At 35.2% G+C, this 19925-nt stretch overlaps 1 long non-coding RNA gene across 4 annotated transcripts in view; it reads left to right on the top strand.

Annotated features, from left to right (window-relative positions):
• LOC106505481 (uncharacterized) overlaps positions 1 to 19925 on the top strand; it is a 712816-nt gene that overhangs the window by 422889 nt on the left and 270002 nt on the right. The window lies entirely within an intron of this gene.

Raw genomic sequence — 19925 nt, 5'->3', positions numbered from 1 at the left:
AAGATTCTCCGGCATTTGTTTTACAAACTTGTAAACCCCTATGAAAAAATTACAACAGTGAGGAGGTAAAGAAAGATTGGTTTTTAAGATATAGTGATAGAATTATTTTGGAGTAACTTTTAATTTTGAAAGATTTAAAAAATTTCAAAGTGTCATAAGAACATTACAAAGAACTCCAGTCCAGCATTGTGATGGTTAACCTTATGTATTCAACCTGACTGGGCCAGGGGATACTGAAATAGCTGGTAAACCATTATTTTAGAATGTGTCTGTAAGGGTGTTTCTGGAAGACTTTAATATTTGGGTCAGTAGACTGAGTGAAGTGATCCACCCTCACCAAGGTGGTAGGCATCAGCCCTGCCACTGAAGGCCCAAACAGAGCCAAAAGGAGGAGGATGCGAGAATTCTCTCTCTCCTTCTCTCCTCGAACTTGGATGTCCATTTACTCTTGCATTTTGATATCTGAACTCTCAAGTCTTTGTTTGTTTGAATTCTTTGTATTAAAGTATAGTTGATTTACAATGGTCTGTTAATTTCTGCTGTACAGCAAAGTGACCCAATCATCTATATCTATACCTATACATTATTTTTCTCATATTATCTTCCCTCATGTTCTGTCCCAGGTGATTGGATATAGTTCCCTGTGCTGTACTGCAGGGCCTCATTGCTTATCCATTTTTAATATAATAGTTTGCATCTACTAAACCCTCAAGTCTTGAGCCTTTTTGCTAAGACTAGAAGTTATATCATCAGCTCCCCTGGTTCTTGGGCTTTCAAGACTTGGACTGAATTCTTTTCTGGTTCATTCTCCAGCTGCAGGTGGCATTTCATGGCATATCTCAGCCTCCATAATCATGTGAATCAATTACCATAATACATCTCCTTTTATATATCTATACATTTCCTATTGGTTCTGTTTCTCTGCAGAACCCTATACAAATGCTCACACTTATTCCACAAATTTTTAGCATTTTAGAACATTTTATTTTTTCTCTCTTTTTGTCTTGCCCCAAATTCCCAAATTTTTCAGTGTTTTCTAAAAGCCAGGGCATTCTTTATAATTCTAGTACACCCAATAAAATAAGGAAGTTAATATGAATGTAATACTATAGTCCAATCACCAGACATTCAAATTTTACCCTTTTTTAGATAAGCCTTTTATAGAATGAAACAACTTTTTAAAATTTTATTTTCCTTCATTTCTTTTCTGGTCCACAAACCAATCCAGAATCACACATTGCATTTAGAGCCCATGAGTTTTAGGTCCTTTCAACTTTATTTTTCATGTCCTTGACTTTTTTTTTTTAAGATATAGGTATTCTATGATGTTTTCATATACTTTGTTTCTACTGTGCATTTTTTGGTAGAAAAAGTAATGAAGTGATCTTCTCAGCCTATAACATTAGGGGACATACAGTTTGTCTCAAACTTGGTGACTTAAAGTTTTACCACTTGTTTAAAATGGTATCTGCCAGATTTCTCCTTTCTAAAGTTAATTAATAATTTTCTTGTAACTTAAGAAGTAAATTAAAAATATTGTGTGTGACATTACCTTGAGGCCATGTAAATTTCCTGTTTCTATCCAAACCTTGATCTACTAATTTTAGCATCCATTGATAAATCTTTCTTTTTTTTTTTTTGTCATTTTACTTTATTTATTTATTTATTTATTTATTTTTTTTATTTTTTTATTTTCCCACTGTACAGCAAGGGGGTCAGGTTATCCTTAGATGTATACATTGCAGTTACAGTTTTTTTCTTGAATCAATTGTTATGGTATGATTGCCAAAAGGTGATTTTTTTTTTTTGCTATTTCTTGGGCTGCTCCTGCGGCATATGGAGTTTCCCAGACTAGGGGTCCAATTGGAGCTGTAGCCGCCGGCCTACGCCAGAGCCACAGCAACGCGGGATCCGAGCCGCGTCTGCAACCTACACCACAGCTCACGGCAACGCCGGATCGTTAACCCACCGAGCAAGGGCAGGGACCGAACCCGCAACCTCATGGTTCCTAGTCGGATTCGTTAACCACTGCGCCACGACGGGAACTCCCAAAAGGTGATTTTTTTAATCCCTCAATTCCACTATTCCTTCTTTGTTAGTTGGCATTCTACTATAAGCTAAAGATTTCCTATCCATTTCTATTTTCCTCTAACAAATTATTATTTTTATGTATTTAGTCAGTAGAGCACCTTCAGGTCAATGTCTCTGGTTTTTTGAAATGTCCCTATCAACCTTTAAATAAGTTTCTTTTTTTAAAAATGATTTCTATTTTTCCCATTATAGTTGGTTTATAGTATTATTTCAATTTTATAGTGTACAGCAAATTGTACAGCAAATATACATACATATATACATTCTTATTCTCATATTATCCTCCATCATGTTCCATCATAAGTGACCAGATATGGTTCCCAGTGCTGCACAGCAGGATCTCATTGTTTATCCATTCCGAAGGCAATAGTTTACATCTAATAACCCAAGATTACCAGTCCACCCCACTCCCTCTCCCTCTCCCTTGGCAATCACAATTCTGTTCTCCAAGTCCATGAATTTCTTTTCTGTGGAAAGTTTTATTTATGCTGTATATTAGATTCCAGATATAAGTGATATCATGTGGTATTTGTCTTTCTCTTTCTGACTTCACTTAGTATGAAGAGTTGCTAGTTCCATCCATGTTGCTGCAAATGGCATTATTTTGTTCTTTTTGATGATGGAGTAGTATTCCATTGTGTATATATACCACATCTTCTTAATCCATTCATCTGTCAGAAGAAATTTAGGTTGTTTCCATGTCTTGTCTGTTGTGAGTATGCTGCAGTGAACATACAGGTGCATGTATCTTTTTCAAGGAAAGTTTTGTCTGGATATATGCCCAAGAATGGGATTGCTGGGCCGTATGGTAGTTTTGTGTTTAGTTTTCCATTGCAGTTGTACCGTAAATAAGCTTTCTTATTTTCTATCATGAGACGATGTTCAGGATATTTTCCTAGCCCAAGCCCTGGAATTGGCCATTTTCCCAAGAAAACCATAGTTTTTTTTTTTTGTTGTTGTTGTTGTTGTTCTGTTTTTTTGTTTTAAATTGGAGAATAACTTTAGAAACCACAATCTGGGAAACAGATGTGTATTCATAACTTCCAGGGTGCCATTGCCTTTAGAACTTCTTCAAGGACAGTTATAAGATATGCCTTGGAGTTCTCATCATGTCACAGTGGTTAACGAATCCGACTAGGAACCATGAGGTTGCGGGTTTGATCCCTGCCCTTGCTCAGTGGGTTAGGGATCTGGCGTTGCTATGAGCTGTGGTGTAGGTCGCAGACGCGGCTCGGATCCTGCATTGCTGTGGCTCTGGCGTAGGCCGGTGGCCACAGCCCCGATTCAACCCCTAGCCTGGGAACCTCCATGTGCCACGGGAAGCGGCCCTAGAAGAGGCAAAAAGACAAAAAAAAAAAAATATATATATATATATATATATATACACACACATACACACACACACACACACACACACACACACACACACACACACACATATACACACCTCTATGTACACAAACTCTTAGGTACATGTATCTATGTCTATTTGAAAGTAAAAATCATAAGTTCACACTAATACCTTAAATTTACTCTAGGCTTTCTTATCTTTTATATTTATATCTTTTTTTTTAATCTAAGAACTCTGATTATCCTAACTCCTATTATTCTGAATGCATTTATATGTGTGTTTCTCTTGTCTTTAACTAATCCTGCAATTCTATGGGCTATTTCCTTGGTGTCAGCCTTGTGAAATAAGCCCATGATTCTAAATTCCTCTCCAGCTCAAAAGCCTCTGACTTATGCCAATGAGCAGCTGATTTCCCACAGGAAAGGAGCTAGCTAGAGCATTTTGAAGAGTCATTTCTATCAGACTCATAAAAGAAATTACCTTGGCATTAATCTCTACTGAAGTGAGAAAAAGTGAAATTACCTTGGCATTAATCTCTACTGTGAATCCTGAAACAGTAGAGTTTATCTTCTGCTCCCAGGGATTGCCTCTGTGGAGGGAGAAATGTGAAATCTAAAGAGAACTGGCTACATGGTGATTCTAGTAAGAAGAACCAAAGGCACTCTTTTAAAGTAGCTGGGCCCCAATCAAGATATGGAAGCTACAAGAGCTGATGGTCCTGAAGCAACCATGTTGCCAGGAATAAGAGATATCAGTGAAGAGGGATGATTGGTGAATAGAAATTGTCCCTTCCCACAGTACCTTGGCACTGAGTTAAGATGCTGGAACTATGGAATGGCCTTGGGGATGGGAGAAAAGCTGAGTGATTGAAGGGAAAGGGACTTGGAATTAGAAATTAAATTGAGTTACAGAAAATAACATACTATTTCTTGAGCACTTAAGTTTGTGGCTTGAGATTCATAGCACTACATATGGAAATGGTATAAGATAACCCCACAAATATAAAATAAGGAAATTAAATATTAATGCATAACTTACAGTGCTCTTAAAAATCATATGACTAGATTTTTCCAGTAAACTGTAGAGTTAATAAAGTCCTTACTTGTCATAGTCTGATGAAATTGGAAGATACTTTTTCCTTAAATTCTTTTCAAATTTTGATCTGTAACTCCAAAATATATTCTTTTTATGGCAGCTTTTCAAGTTTTGACACATTTCAGAAAGTCCATTATAATGAAAAATTTCAATGATATATTTTCTTTTTTGCAATGACCTCTACATTCAAAAGTCTTTCTTTGCCCTTTGTAAATCATATTCCTAGATTGAGTTCCCACCATCCTTTAAAATCACCTTGGTACATGCTCCATATTATGCACATCTCCTCTGCCTCTGTCAACATCAGGAACAGGCACTGGACTGTAGAATCTATTTTTTTGTCAAACAAGCTTCTCATTTGTTTTGCTTGTCACAGCAGGTTATCTTAGACTTCTTTTTTTGCTGACTCTGTCTTCTTCCCTCTTGTTCTGCATAATGCATACACGAGATGTCCCAGACATTTCAAGAGTTACAGAATTAGAATCACAAAACAATTTGAAAAAGTATTTCATATCCTATTGCCTTGACTTAACCTTACAGATTGTTTCCCTGCTGGTCTAAGTATCCAGGTTGCTTCCTGCAACCTCCTTTTCTTTGCTAACATTATTCCCTCACTAGCTCTGAAATTTTGATTCTCAGTGCCCCAACTGCCCTTTAAGACACTCCTTAAAACATATTTTCTAGGAGAACATTCCAGATCCTTTCCATGTGAGTTTTTTTTTTTTTCATTTTTGGACCTATCATTGCATTTTGTACCACGAATATAGCACTTAACTCATTCTTTGACTGGATTCTTATTACTTGGGTAAATACAAATATGGGAAAGCAAATTTCAAATCTTCAGAGAGAAAGTAGGTAAGGTTTCATGACATAAGACTTTGTAAGAGTTCCTGTTGTGGTGCAGTGGAAACGGATCTGACTAGTATCCTTGAGGATGTGGGTTCGGCCCCTGGCCTCACTCAGTGGGTTAAGGATCCAGCATTGTCATGATCTGTGGTGTAAGTTGCAGACATGGCTCAGATCCTGCATTGCTGTGGCTGTGGTTCAGGCTGGCAGCTGTAGCTCTTATTTGACCCCTAGCCTGGGAACTGTCATGTGCCATGGGTGTGGACCTAAAAAACAAACAAATGACTTTGAAAGAAAAGACTGATTTTTGTGCACTTTCACAAATGGCTTTGATGAGGATAAAATTATCAGGTAAGGACCCAAAGAATCAAACATGATAGCATCAATTTGTGTGTAAAACAGGAGTCAGCAAAAATTTTTCTCTAAAGAGCCAGGTAGTAAATATTTTTGCCTTTGTATGTCATACAACTACTAAATTCCACCATTGTAGTGTGAAAACAGCCATAGAAAATACATAAATAAATGGATATAGCTGTGTTTCAGTAAAACTTTATTGATGTTTATATAAAAACAGGTAGAAGGAAAAATTTGACCCATGGTCTAGTTTCCTGACTTCTGGGCTAGAAAACCTTGCTAAAGAGGAAAAGGAAGCTTTGGTTGACTTTGTTATAAGAATGATTCCAATTTTGGTATAACCAGGTTTTAATCTTTATTCAACAGCTGGATCAATTTCCAATTTCTAACTGGATAGTTCAGTTATATATCTTATAGGTATTTCATATTCACTATGCCTAAAACAAAACTAATTTTCTTATGTAGGATAGGGGTTCAATTTATTGATACCAAAGATTACATAACTTTACAGATAATTTACCTTTTAAGTCTATGTGCTTCTTTATTTATTTATTTATTTACTACTACTTGAATGCTCCTAATTGTAGAAATCTATTTTTTTTCTTTTTTTAATTAAAAATAGTTTATATACAATGTAGTGCCATTTTATACTGTACAGAAAAGTGACTCAGTCATATATATATACACACACACACATTCTTTTTCTCATAATATCTATTAATTATTGTTGAAAGAGAATTTTTCATAGGTCTCTCATTTCTTCTTACAAGCAGAGGTATTCACAGTTTTTTTCATGACTGTTTTTTGGAGGTAGGTATAACAAACAGCTTTGCAAGACTGAGGATGGGTCTTTTCTCTAGAGCAGGTGATAGGTTTCTTTGTTGTTAGGTATAATAAGGATAATGCATTTCTCCTAGGCAGAGGCTGAGTAGACTTGCTTATGGACCATTATAAAAAACTGGAGATTCCCAAGTTCAATTTCTTAGCTGTGACTGAATCAAATATGGGTGATTCATCCAGAGGTAAATTCCTCTCCAGCTGTGAACCTGTGAAACCAGACAAATTATGTGCTGGCAAAATATAATAGTGTGACAGGCAGAGGATAGACATTCCCATGTAAAAGGGAGAAATTAAAAAGAAGAATCTAGTCCCAAGCAAGTCCAAAACCTAGCGGGGGAAATTCCTTTAGATTTTCAGACAAGGCATGATCCCCTTTGCCTTAGTGCTCTGTCCTCCAGGCCTTCAGGTGTATCAGCCTCCTCTTCTGGGCCTTCTGGGTTGGCAGTGTTACCTTGTCAGGTCTTGGTGACAGTCCTGCCCTACTGAAAGCAGGGAAGAGAAAGCCTTATCTTGTGGAACTGTGCCCTTTGCACCTGTGGTTGCAGTGGCCACCCTGCTGATGATCTCTGTGTCACTTTTACAGTCATTCTTCAATTTTCCTGAAGGATAATACACATAACCAGACAGATACCTTTATTGTTCTATTCTATAGCATCCCAAAAGTTGACAGACTTTTTTTTTTCATTCCCTCTCTGTCCCCTTGAGTTTACACTAGCAGTGTTTCCACTGGAATAACCTCATCTCTATTCCTTTTCTCTGCTGAGATGGCCTATTGAAATCAGTCAGAGTCACATAAAACTCACACGTTTGAGTTCAAATCTCTTTATCAGATGATTGTGCCGCCACATCCTTGGTGTTCTCTCTAGAACATACTTTCTCATTCTTTGCAACATGGATAGACTGGATATTTTCCAGATCTTCAATCTTCCTTTTAATTTAACAAGTCTTCAATTCATCTCCTTTTGCATTTTATTATGAACAGTAGGGGGAAATAAAGCACCTTCAACATTTTGCTTAGAAATCTCCTTAGCTAAATATCCAATTTCATTGTTCACAAGTTCTACCTTCCACAAAACACCAGAACAAAACTCATACAAGCTCTTTGTAACACAGATTGTCTTTCTATCAGTGTCCAATGATATGTTCCTTATTTTCTTGAGGCTTCACCAGAAACATCTTCTGTATTTCTACCAACAATCTCTTCAATCTCGTTTTTCTAAAATGTTCCTCGAAATTCTTCTGGTCTTGACCCATTATTCCATTCCAAAACCACTGCTACTTTTTTTAGATTTTTTTTTTTCAGTAGCCCCCTACTTCTCAGGGCTAAAATATGTATTAGTTTGCTAGGTATGCCATAACAAAATACCACAGCCTGGGTAGCTTAAACAATAGAAATTTATTTTCTATTAGTTGTGGAGGATAAAAGTCCAAAATCAAGATGTCAACATGTTTGGTTTCTCTTGAGACATCTCTTCTTGTATTGCAAATCCACCTTTTTGCTGTGTCCTCACTTGGCTTTTCCTCTTCCTTCATATAATCACTTTCTTCCCTGTAGTAGTCATCTCAGCCTTCCAGAAGTTCCTTCCCATTTGGAAGCAATCAAGTTCAATCTCTCTATAAGTGTATATCTATCCATCCATATAATGTTTATCTATAATATACATATTTATGATGCTGATTTTTTATGGTACCATCTAATAATAATACTATTAAAATCTTGTGTTCCATTCGGATAAGCTTCCTAATGAGCTGATCCATGCTTTGAATTCTTCCTCATTTAATTTTAGCTAAGACCTGAAAATAACAGCAATTAAATCCTAATCATCAAAGGCATTATGTAAGAATAAAATCTGTGAAATGTCTTGGGATGATTAACAAAGGTAAGCTATCATGTAAATAACTGACTCCATGGAAAGAATATATAAATATGTGACTAAAGAGTTCCCAGATGTCTATTTTCAGTTGAGGTTACTTGGGAAATTTTGTAAATTGATTTTAACAGAAAAATTAATGTAACCAATTTAGCTGACCACTGTTGGAAGGGAGAACATATAAACAACAGGGCAGTCATTAGCTTGAATTCTTAAAAAAAAGTGAAGCCCGAAGCACAAAGACTTGCCAGAATGTCTTCAGTATTATCTGGGAGAAAGAGTGGCTAATTATAGAATGAATTGCTTTCAGGATTCAGGCTATTCTTAATCTTAACATTTTCTATAGCTCCCTATTTAACTCTAGGCTAACGTATAAGATTTTAAGCATGTAAAAGCCTTGGCATGATTTCGTTCCTGGCTCCATGGCTATTCTCATTCCTTGTCATATTCTATATTACACATCTATCCCAGACATAATAGGTTGCAACTTGAAATTTTCTAGGTAGGCCATGCTACTTTTTCATATATTGTTGTTTCTACTGGATATATATCTCCTGATTCTTTCCTAGTTAACAATTACTAACTCTTAGCACTCAGCACAGATAATCCCCGCTGAGAAACTTCGTTGATCCATTAGTAACTGCCCTCATTTGAGGTGTCATGCACCTTGTGAACTACCTCTGACATAGCATTTATTTTGGTGAATTATGTTGTCTGTGTCTGTTTTCTTACTAGACTATGAGCTTTTTGAAGAGATGAGCAGAGTTTTTTTTCTCTTTGTGTTCCCATAGCTTGGCATGTGGCTTGGTAAATAGGAATTCAAAGTCTGCTTGTTCAAAAAAGTGAATGAAGGATGTCCCTATCGTGAAGATGAGTATATCAGTTATTATCACTTGGTGTTAATAACCATTAAATTAATCTAATTAACATCCTTGATCTTTTTTTTTTTCTCTTTTTCACCAAGCAAATTTCTGATTATAATTTCCCTTCCTGTAGTAATTTGCCTTCTGGCAGAAAATACTCTGCTGAGAACGTGATCCTCTCCTACTCTTGGCATTTGTATTTCTCACTGTATCTTGGATATCGAATTGCATTGTGCTAGCTTGCTATGTTTGCCTCTATATATGTATCTTCCACTTTTTTGCACCCATTTCTTTGCCCAAAGTGACTGACTTAAGTGGAATAAATCAACAGGTCCCTTTGTCCATTAGTTTCTTCTTCTTTTTCTTCTTCTTTTTTTTTTTTTTTCTTTTGGTCTTTTTAGGGCTGTACTTGCAGCATATGGAAGTTCCCAGGCTAGGGGTCTAATTGGAGCTGTATTTGCCAGCCTACACCACAGCCACGTTAAAGTGATTCAAGCTATGTCTGTGACCTATACCGTAGCTCATGGCAATGCTGTATCCTTAAGCCACTGAGTGCAGCCAGGGATCAAACCCATGTCCTCATGGATACTAGCCGGGTTTATTACCGCTATGCCGCCATGGGAACTCCTGCCCATTAGTTTCTTGTGTTTCATAGATAAGAGGGAGGCCTGATTGCAGGGTCAGGACACTTATTCCTCTCTGTGCTTATGACGTGATAAGACCCTTCACTGAAAGTTACTAATTCTTTCAAGAGGGTTTGGCCTATAACACTCTTCACTTGCGGATTCTGATAGCAATTCTACCTACCCACGTTTTATCTGTCCAGAAATGTAGCAGTCCAATTGTTACTAGGTCTGGGGTAATACAGTGTCCCCTTGTGTCTTCACTTTATTTAGTCTTTTTCAAAATAGCCTAATTAGAGTGTGTCTTAGACCATTTTCATGATTAGATTTGCCATATTTGGTCTTGACTAATACAGTAATTTGGTTTGGGAAATAGTTCCAGGACACAGATTCACAAAATGGAATTCTAGAATGAATCACTTATCCATTCAAAGAATGTAGGGATAATAACTCCTTGCTAAAGGCAATGGGACATGGGTAATTCATGGCAAAGAGTGGCATTATAATTGATCATATCAATAGATGAAGCATAGATGAAGGGAGATCAAGTAGCTGTGGCACTTAGTAATTATGTCAAAAATAGCTATTATAAGATTGTTGGATTCTCCAGATTTGGTTTATAGCTTTAGAGATGGAAAAAAAAATAGAGGAAAATAAAAAATCTGAGCTATGAACAATTATGAATAGCTGTGAAGATTCAGAAGACCTGTTGGAAGTTTTGAAGGACTCCTTCATGTCAAGAATTCATAGGGGATGTAAGACTGAAGATTAACAGGGTTTTATTGTAAACACCAATTAAATACTCAGTCTTGCTGGAGGTTCCTCGTGGTACAGCAGGTTAAGGATCTGGCATAGTCATCACGCAGCTTGGGTCACTGATGTTGCACAGGTTTGATCCCTGGCCACAGAACCTCCACATGCTTTGGGTACTGCCAAACAAAACAAAACAAAACAAAACAAAACAAAACAAAACAAAAAACAAAACAAAACCAAAACCCTACCTCAGTCTTGCTAAGTATCTCACACTAAGTTAAAGACTGTGTGGGAAAAATTTAGGGTTATTTGGTATGAAATTGGGATATTTTACATAATAGGGATGAAAGGGTACTTAACCTGTTTTGCCTCAATGCTGTGTCAACTCTGCTCTTCTACATAGTATAGTCTGGGGCAGTGCCTCTTAATTTTTAAAGTATCTAGTAATCTTATTAAAATTTAGATTTGGGTTCAATAGTTCTGTGGAGTGAGCTTGAGTGTGGCCTAAAAATCATCCTGATCCTTTGCAGTGAAAAATTACACTAATTGAAAACTGTGACCAGAAAGTAACAAGCACTGTAAGTGTCCTAATAAGATATGTGTGTTAGAGATAAATGCTGAAAAAGTTCAGTGGTATGTTACATCATGGTCAGGGGTTCATGATTAAATAACTCTTCTAAAATACAAGACAAGTGAATTTCCCATTGTGGCACAGAGGAAACAAATCTGACTAGGAATCATGTGGTTGTGGGTTCAGTCCTTGGCCTTGCTCAGTGGGTTAATGATCTGGCATTGCCATGAGCTGTGGTGTAGGTCGCAGACACGGCTCGGATCTGACGTTGCTGTGGCTGTGACGTAGGCTGGTAGCTACAGCTCCGATTAGACCCCTAGCCTGGGAACCTCCATATGCTGTGGGTGCAGCCCTAAAAAGACAAAAAGACCAAAAAAAAAAAAAAGGATAAGTTATTCCACCCAACACAATAAAACAGACACATGGTTTGGTTGGCTTCTTTGAATTTTGGAGGCAACATGTACTCTTGGTCATCTTTCTCCAGCCCATTTTCTTATTGAGACCTGGAAAGGAGCTAATATTGATTTGGATCTTGAATAATAAAGAGTCCTGCAATCAAATAACCTAACACATTCAATGATTTTTAAAGTATTTGTGACAGACAAAATGTTATATGAAACTCTTCCAAACTCAAGTAAGAGTCTACCAAATCTACCATTTATGAGCAATGCAATGAGCTCCCTATTCTTCCATCAGTTATTTCCAATTGAAAAGCTTCTAGGGCTACTAGGCTCTGTTGGAAAATGGATGCTGTGGACCTTACAAAATCCTGGGGTTATGTGAGTCAAATGGTTTGAGATAAACTGTATGTTATCTGAACAACTCACCCATAAACCTGGATATATTCAGCAGTATTACTTTATAAACTACAGGTTCTAGTCTACCAAGCCAAGCTACTCTGGAAAACACAGTAAACAGCACAAAGTGATACCTTACTTTGACATTGTGCATGTGTCACTGTTTTACCACCATGGAGAAGGAAAAAGAGTGAACCCAATTTACTGGTAAATCTGATTGTTAGAGCAGCATGAGCTAGAGGTAGACGGAAGCTCTCAAGGTAGCCCCGAAAGACAGTGGTTATAGCGGGTATCTTGGCTGTGCTGTCCAGATTCTTTCCTCTGGGACTGCAGTGCTCATTTCTCCTGCTGCTGGGAGTCTTGCCAACCAACTCTTTCTAATTGAGTTCTTGTTTTTGTTCTTGAGTCCCTCTTAGATGAAGACAGTCTACCCACTGAAGGTCATGTTCCCTTCCTGGGAACAGCTCAATCCAATAATTAGTCATACAGAATTAGGAAAGCCTGCCCTCATGCTACAATACAGAAAATCTCTGAAGAACCATTCAAGATGCAAAGCCATAGAATCAGCTAAGGTCTTTGTTGTGATTGTATCACTCTTCTAATTCTCCCTTTGCCCAGTTCTGCTTCTTCAGTCCATAGCTGCTGAACTTGAGCATATCCAAATAAATTTCCTGCATACAAATCACCATCTTGGAGTCTATTTCCAAGAGTTCCCAATCTTTGACAGAAGGTGTCAAGAGGGGTCTGAGCTGAGGTGCTGGCAGAGTGTAAGGGGAACATGGACTAAGTTATGAAGTAAGCAGTGTTTACTACTTCAGGCTTTTTAACCAGCTGTGATAAAAGAATGTTGAAGCTTTTTTTTTTTTTTTTTTGGCTGAACCCTAGATAAGTGGAAGTTCCCCAGCCAGGGATAAATCCCATGCTACAGCCACTACAAGATCTGAGCCACTGCAGTGACAACTCCAGATCCTTAACCCTGCTGAGTCACAAGGGAACGCCCATCTGTGATGTTTTGTCATTGAAAGCTGGCAAAGTACCAAAAATGAATAAACTTAATTATTATTGTACATGTTTGGGTGTTCTGTTGATAGCCAGTGATATTTGGATGAGAATAAAAATAGGATATTCAGAAATCAAAATTTTCATACTTATAAAATTAATTTTTCTCAGTTTCTTTTCAGAAAATGCACTAGTTATGTTTTTATAATCAAGTAATTTAGGTTAAATTAACATCAATAGAAAAATAAGTAACTTTTTCTGATTAATCTTATTTATTTGAATCTGGTGATGCTTTATTCTGCTGAGTCAGTAGCTTTTTGTCAACAAATTCTTGAAACTAAGAATGAGCAGTAAACCATAATATTTTGCATATCATGATAAAACATTATAATGAAGTTACAAGCAATAAGTTTTCAGATCATCTATATGTAAACTCTCTCCTTCAGTCATGCAAAATTTCTCATTTTCTTATTTCTTTGATATGAAAGATCATTCTCTCTAAAACTAAAAATGTAAATTTTAATCCTTTTAAAAGTGAAATAGTAAATCTTACATACATTAATTTTTGAAAATTTTGTTAACATATTAAAAAATTACAATGGTTAATATCATATAATTTTGAATTATACAAATTCAACATTATATTTCACCAAAACCAAAATTTGCTTCAGTTTGAGGCTTTTTGGTAGTTTTATTTATCTTTTCAAGTACATATTTTATTTTGGATATTTTCAACAGTATTTAGTCAGCATTCCTGTCATGCCTCCAAGAATGTTTGTAAAACTGATAACTTTCTTCAAGATATCACATCTTTAGGCAGATGGAGAAAATATCACATGTAGTCTTTGAATTCTTGTAAAGTATTTCATCACTTCTTTGGGTCCAGTTGAGGTCTCCTGATAATGAATTCTGTGCTTCACATAGTATAAGAATGTTTCAGGATTATCTGCCAAAATTCTAGCTTGTTAAGCCTCCTTCTTAATCATTCTAATGACAGTATCATACTGTTTTCCTATATAATCTTTTTACCCAAGGCTTAGAAATACCAGTTGTTTTCTTTCAGTTCTTCAAATCATAATGTGTACTTTTAAAAATTGACGTGTAAAAATACAAAATATTTATTGATTTCAACCTTATTTTCTTCCTCTGATAATTTAGTAATACACACAATAAATGTCATTTTCAGCTTAGATTATTTTTTTCCCTTGTATAATCTGGCTGAACAGATAACTAGTACATGCTTTTAAGTTTTGTGTAAAATTTCTTCTCTCCCTTTATTATGCACTATATTAATAATCTGATTTTGATTTCTTCAATTTAAGTAGTGATGATATTTATTTTTAAAAATATATCCTACTTGTTTGGCAATTTAAATATCAATTTTGAAATGATTTCTACTAAGCCAGAAAATTTTTTATTATTTTCTGTAATCATTGTTCTATTTGTACTTTGAAAATCATCATGATTAGCTAGTTACTTACCAAACTATGTATTCTTTAAGAACATCATATTTTGCATTAGTGTTTATTAATATTTGTTTAATATTATTGGTTGCTATTTATTCATTCCTTTTGTTTCAGTTCTAGTCATTGAATTTGTGCCCTTTTGTTTTCTGTGTAAGTAAAGTTTCACATTATTTTAATTGAAAATAAAAGTGTTTCTAATTACAACATTGACCAAGACTGATCCTAAAAAATTGTGACATGTAACAACCTGAACATTTCAAATTCTGTATTTCTTTTCTTCATTTGAAATAATTCTGATATATAATAAAATGTTAAATTTTCTATGTTCATCCAATGGAAAAATCTAAAATTTCAAATTGAGTCAGATTGTGTGGAAACTTTTTTTTTTTTCTTTTTAGGACTGCGCCTGAGACATATGGAAGTTCCCCAGGTTAGGGGTCGAATCAGAGCTACTGCTGCTGGCCACAGCCACAGCCTAGCAATGCAGGATCTCAGCCATGTCTGTGACCTACACTGGATCCTTAACCAACTGATCAAGGACAGAGATCAAACCTGAATCCTCATGGATGCTAGTTGGGCTCATTACCACTGAGCCACAATGGGAATTTCCATTGGAAAAATTCTTATACTGTGAGAATACAATAGCCATTTTCCAGGATCATAATTTAATAAACATATTAGAAGTTTTATTGTTTTTTTCTCAATTTCATGTTTTCGTGAACCTGATTTTTGTTATTTTTTAAATAGCAGACCGGAGTTGCATTGTTGCAAATCTGATATAAAAATTCCTTTTCTCAATCTCATTGTTTGGATCAATAGTTGTAACATTTTAGAAAAATTTTAATGTTCTCTTTATAAGTTTTGTGTAAATCATGCTCTACAGAAGTTAGATCCTGTTTTTATAAATTTAAGCAGTCCTTCTCTTTGAAGATACTAGTTTTTTTATCTTTTGAAATTTTTGTCCTTTTAGAGTTCTGCTTTTCTATTTTATTCTATTTTTAAAAGATTTTTTATTGTAGTTCATTTACAATGTTCTGTCAATTTCTGCTTTACAACAAATTGACGCAGTTCGAATATGTATGTATATTCTTTTTCTCACATGTCCTCCATCATGTTGCATCACAAGTGACTAGATATTGTTCCCTGTGCTATACAGCAGGATCTCATTGCTTATCCACTCAAAGGCAGTAGTTTGCATCTTATTCACCCCAAACTCCGGGTCCATCACACTCCCTCCCCCTCCCCCTTGGCAACCACAAGTCTGCTGTCCATGTCCGTGAGTTTTTTTCTTTCTATAGATGGGTACATTTGTGCCATATATTAGATTCAAGATATAACTGACATCATATAGTATTTGTCTTTCTCTTACTGACTTACTTCACTTAGTACGAGTTTCTAGTTCCATCCATGTTGCTGCAAATGGCATTATTTCATTCTTTTTGATGACCAAGTAGTATTCCATTGTGTATATATACCACATCTTTTTAATCCATTCATCTGTCAGTGGAAATTTAGGTTGTTCCCATGTCTTGGCTATTGTGAATAGTGCTGCAGTGAACATAGGGGTACATGTATCTTTTTCAAGAGAAGTTTTGTCCAGATGTACACCTAGGAGTGGGATTGCAAGAACATATGATAGTTATATATTTACTTTTCTGAGGTACCTCCATACTGTTATTAAACTCAAAATGGCTTAAAGACTCTAACATAAGATAAGACACCATAAAACTTCTAGAAGAAAACACAGGCAAAATATTCTCTGACATCAACCTTACAAATGTATTCTTATGTCAGTCTCTCAAAGCAACAGAAATAAAAACAAAAATAAACCAATGGGACCTAATCAAACTTAAAAGCTTTTGCACAGCAAAGGAAACCATTAAAAAAAAAAAAAAAAGACAACCTACTGAATGGGAAAAAATAGTTTCAAATGATGCAACTGACAAGGACTTATTTTCAAAATATACAAATAACTTATACAACTCAACAGCAAAAAAACCATCAAGCCAATTTAAAAATGGGCAGAAGACCTGAATAGACATTTCTCCAAAGAAAATATATAAATGGCCAATAGGCCATGAAAAATGCTCATTATCACTAATTATTAGAGAAATGCAAATCAAAACTACAATGAGGTACCACCTCACACTGGTCAGAATGGCCATCATTAACAAGGCAACAAATTACAAATGCTGGAAGAGGTGTGGAGAAAAGGGTACCTTCCTTCACTGCTTTTCTGTTTTTATTTATTTATTTGTTTATTTATTTATTTTTGTCTTTTGTCTTTTTAGGGGTGTACCCTCAGCATATGGAGGTTCCCAGGCTAGGGGTTGAATTGGAGCTGTAGCTGCTGGCCTACGCCAGAGCCACAGCAACACAGGATCTGAGCCACGTCTGTGACCTACACCACAGTTCACAGCAATGCCAGATCCTTAACCCACTGAGCAAGGCCAGGGATCAAACCCATGACCTCATGGCTGCTAGTTGGGTTTGTTAACCACTGAGCCAGGATGGGAACTCTGCTTTTCTATTTTCTATTTCTGTCAAAATATCGACTTATTCACAGTATCAAAGAGATTGAAAATTAAATAGAATTATTTACAAATTTATAAAATTTGAATATATTTTAGCATAAATATTAAGCACATGTAAGAATAAAAAATTAAATTTATTAAATGTTAAATGTATTTTTCCTCCAAAATAAAAAATCTATTAAATGTAAAGAGAAATGTACTAATAAATATGAACATTTTAAGGAAAAAGTATAAATCTGAAAATCTCATTTTCATTTTTTGAAATTAATTAAATCATACAATTTTTAAATAAAAGCACTTCATAAAAATTTATCTCTATTAGTCATTCTAGAATTCAATATATATCTATCTGGAAATACAAAAATCAACATTACTGTTCAAGCATATTATTCTAAACCCACTCATATATGAGTTTAAGAGCAGTAATTGTAAAATATTGTCAAATGTTCCCCAGTCACTATTACCGTTGTATAGTGCCTCATACACACTGGAGTATAAAGAAAAAAAAATAAGGAAATGGGTATTTGGCACTACTGGGAAACCATATTTTGTAACGCAAGAATTTACTGCATTCATGAGATCTGAGAAGGAAGATTTGAAAAGTTAAGTTTATGATTTTTCCTTTCCTAAGCTCTTCTGTCATTCCAGTCCTCCCAGCTTCCCATCTCATCTTTGGTATTAGCACAACCCACAGACTTTGACTACACTGGGAATCAACTACTTGTGTTTAGAGCTCATGGAGGCCTGATAAGAGTGTTTCTGGGGTCATTAAAGCCAATGTTTGGGGTCACATTGTTCCAGAGCTGAGGGCCAGATCTTGAGAGAAGGAGTTACCTGTGTCTTCTTTACCACAATGTTGTGCAAGTGTGCTTGTGGTTCCAGGGCTTCCCTAGTGCGTGAAGGGCCTCACCTCCCTGAACCTTAGGGTAGTAAAGGAATGTGTCATTTGATTGCACTTTGCAGATATTGTGTTTTTTAAAAATTGAAAGTCTGTGGCAATTCTGCATCAAACAAGTCTTTCAGAAAGTCTATCAGAACCATTGTATAGTACGTAGTCATTTATCTATTTTATATATACGGTAGTGTGTATCCTATAACCCCACACCCCTAATTTATACCTCTCCATTTCTTTTCCCCTTTGGTAACCATAGCTTTGTTTTCTACGTTTGTGAACTGTTTCTGTTTTGTAAATAAGTTCATTTGTATTATTTTTAAGATTCCACATATAAGTGATATCATATATTTGTTTTTCTCTGTTTGACTTACTTCACTTCCTATGATACCCTTTAGGTCCATGGTGTTGCTAATGGCAGTATTTCATTATTCTTTATGGCTAACATTCCATTGTGTATATGTACCACATCTTCTTTATCCATTCCTCTGTCAATGGACTCTTAAGTTGCTTCCATATCCTGGCTGTTGTAAATAGTGCTGCTATGAACATTAGGGTGCATATATCTTTTCAAATTATAGTTTTGTCTGGGTATATGCCCAAGAGTGGGATTGCTAAATCATATAGTAACTCTATTTTCAGTTTTTTAAGGAATGTCCATACTGTTTTCCACAGTGGCTGCAACAATTTACTTTCCCACCAGTAGTGTAGGAGGTTCCTTTTTCTCCACATCCTCTCCAGCATTTATTATTTGTAGGCTTTTTAATGATGGCTATTCTGACCAGACTGAAGTGGTACCTTATTGTAGTTTTGATAGTAATTAAATATTTTTTAAATTAAGGTCTGTTCATTGTTTTTTTAGACATAATTCTATTGCACAGTATAGTGTAAACATAACTTTTATACAAACTGGGGAATCAACAAATTTGTGTGACTTGTTCTATTGTGATATTTACTTTATTGACGTGTTCTGGAAACAAACCCACAGTATCTCTGAGATATTCCTGTACTTCTAATAATATCTTTATTTTATTTTATTTTATTTTCATTTTTTAAAAAATTTATTGAAGTATAGTTGATTTACAAGGTTGTGATAATTTCTGCTGTACAACAAAGAGATTCAGTTATACATGTACATACACCCATTCCATTTCACATTCTTTTCACACATAGATTATTACAGAATATATATTTTTTTACAGAATAAAATACATATATTTAAATGCAATTACATTCAGACAGATTATTATATCATGGATCTTAAGAAACAGATTAAGTGTCTCCCTCTGGAGAAGTGGAATGGAAAATATGCTGAGACAAAAGGAAATTTATTATATGCTTTATCTCATTTTGTATGGCTTTCATCTTTACCATTTAGTATTATCTATTACATTTCAATTTTTCTTTAAAAATTAGCATTATATTAAAATTGTGTATATTATACAACTAAAATTTATAAAGAAAGCCTTAATATCATTAAATATTTCATCTAGCATAATAAAAAGAATAACAACTGGTAAGAATAACAAAAATATTACGCCCTCTGAAAATAAGTAAAATATAAAATGCATAAATTGGTTAAAAAACAGTGTAACTATATAAATATGTCCTCACAATTTGTTACATCTTATTGATTCTTCAATATAGGCATTACACCATTCTAGGTGATGTGATAAACAAGACATTATAGACCTTACATTGTACCATGGAGAGAAATGGTTATTAATAATACAATTGTAGAACTGTATTATTTAATTGTACAGTGGCATTATTTAATTATAATTATCATACATTCTTTGATGGAGAGGAAATCAGAATCAGATCTAAGAAGACTTCAGCATTCCAAGAATGATGTCAAATGACCCCCTTCATGGTGGATTATGCACTTATTTACTATGAGATATATTTCTTCTCCAGAGATTCCTTGTTTGTGTATCAATTGTAGATTTTTGGTTTGCAGTTATTCTGAAGTTTTGATA

The sequence above is a fragment of the Sus scrofa genome, chromosome 13 (genome assembly GCF_054392235.1).
Source record: "Sus scrofa isolate SSC_HxYL_T2T_F1_AM1 chromosome 13, Sscrofa_HxYL_maternal_Yorkshire_Landrace_v2.0, whole genome shotgun sequence".
Taxonomy (NCBI): domain Eukaryota; kingdom Metazoa; phylum Chordata; class Mammalia; order Artiodactyla; family Suidae; genus Sus; species Sus scrofa.
The sequence above is the reverse complement of the archived record's forward strand: the minus strand, read 5'-3'. Positions and strand labels throughout refer to the sequence as shown.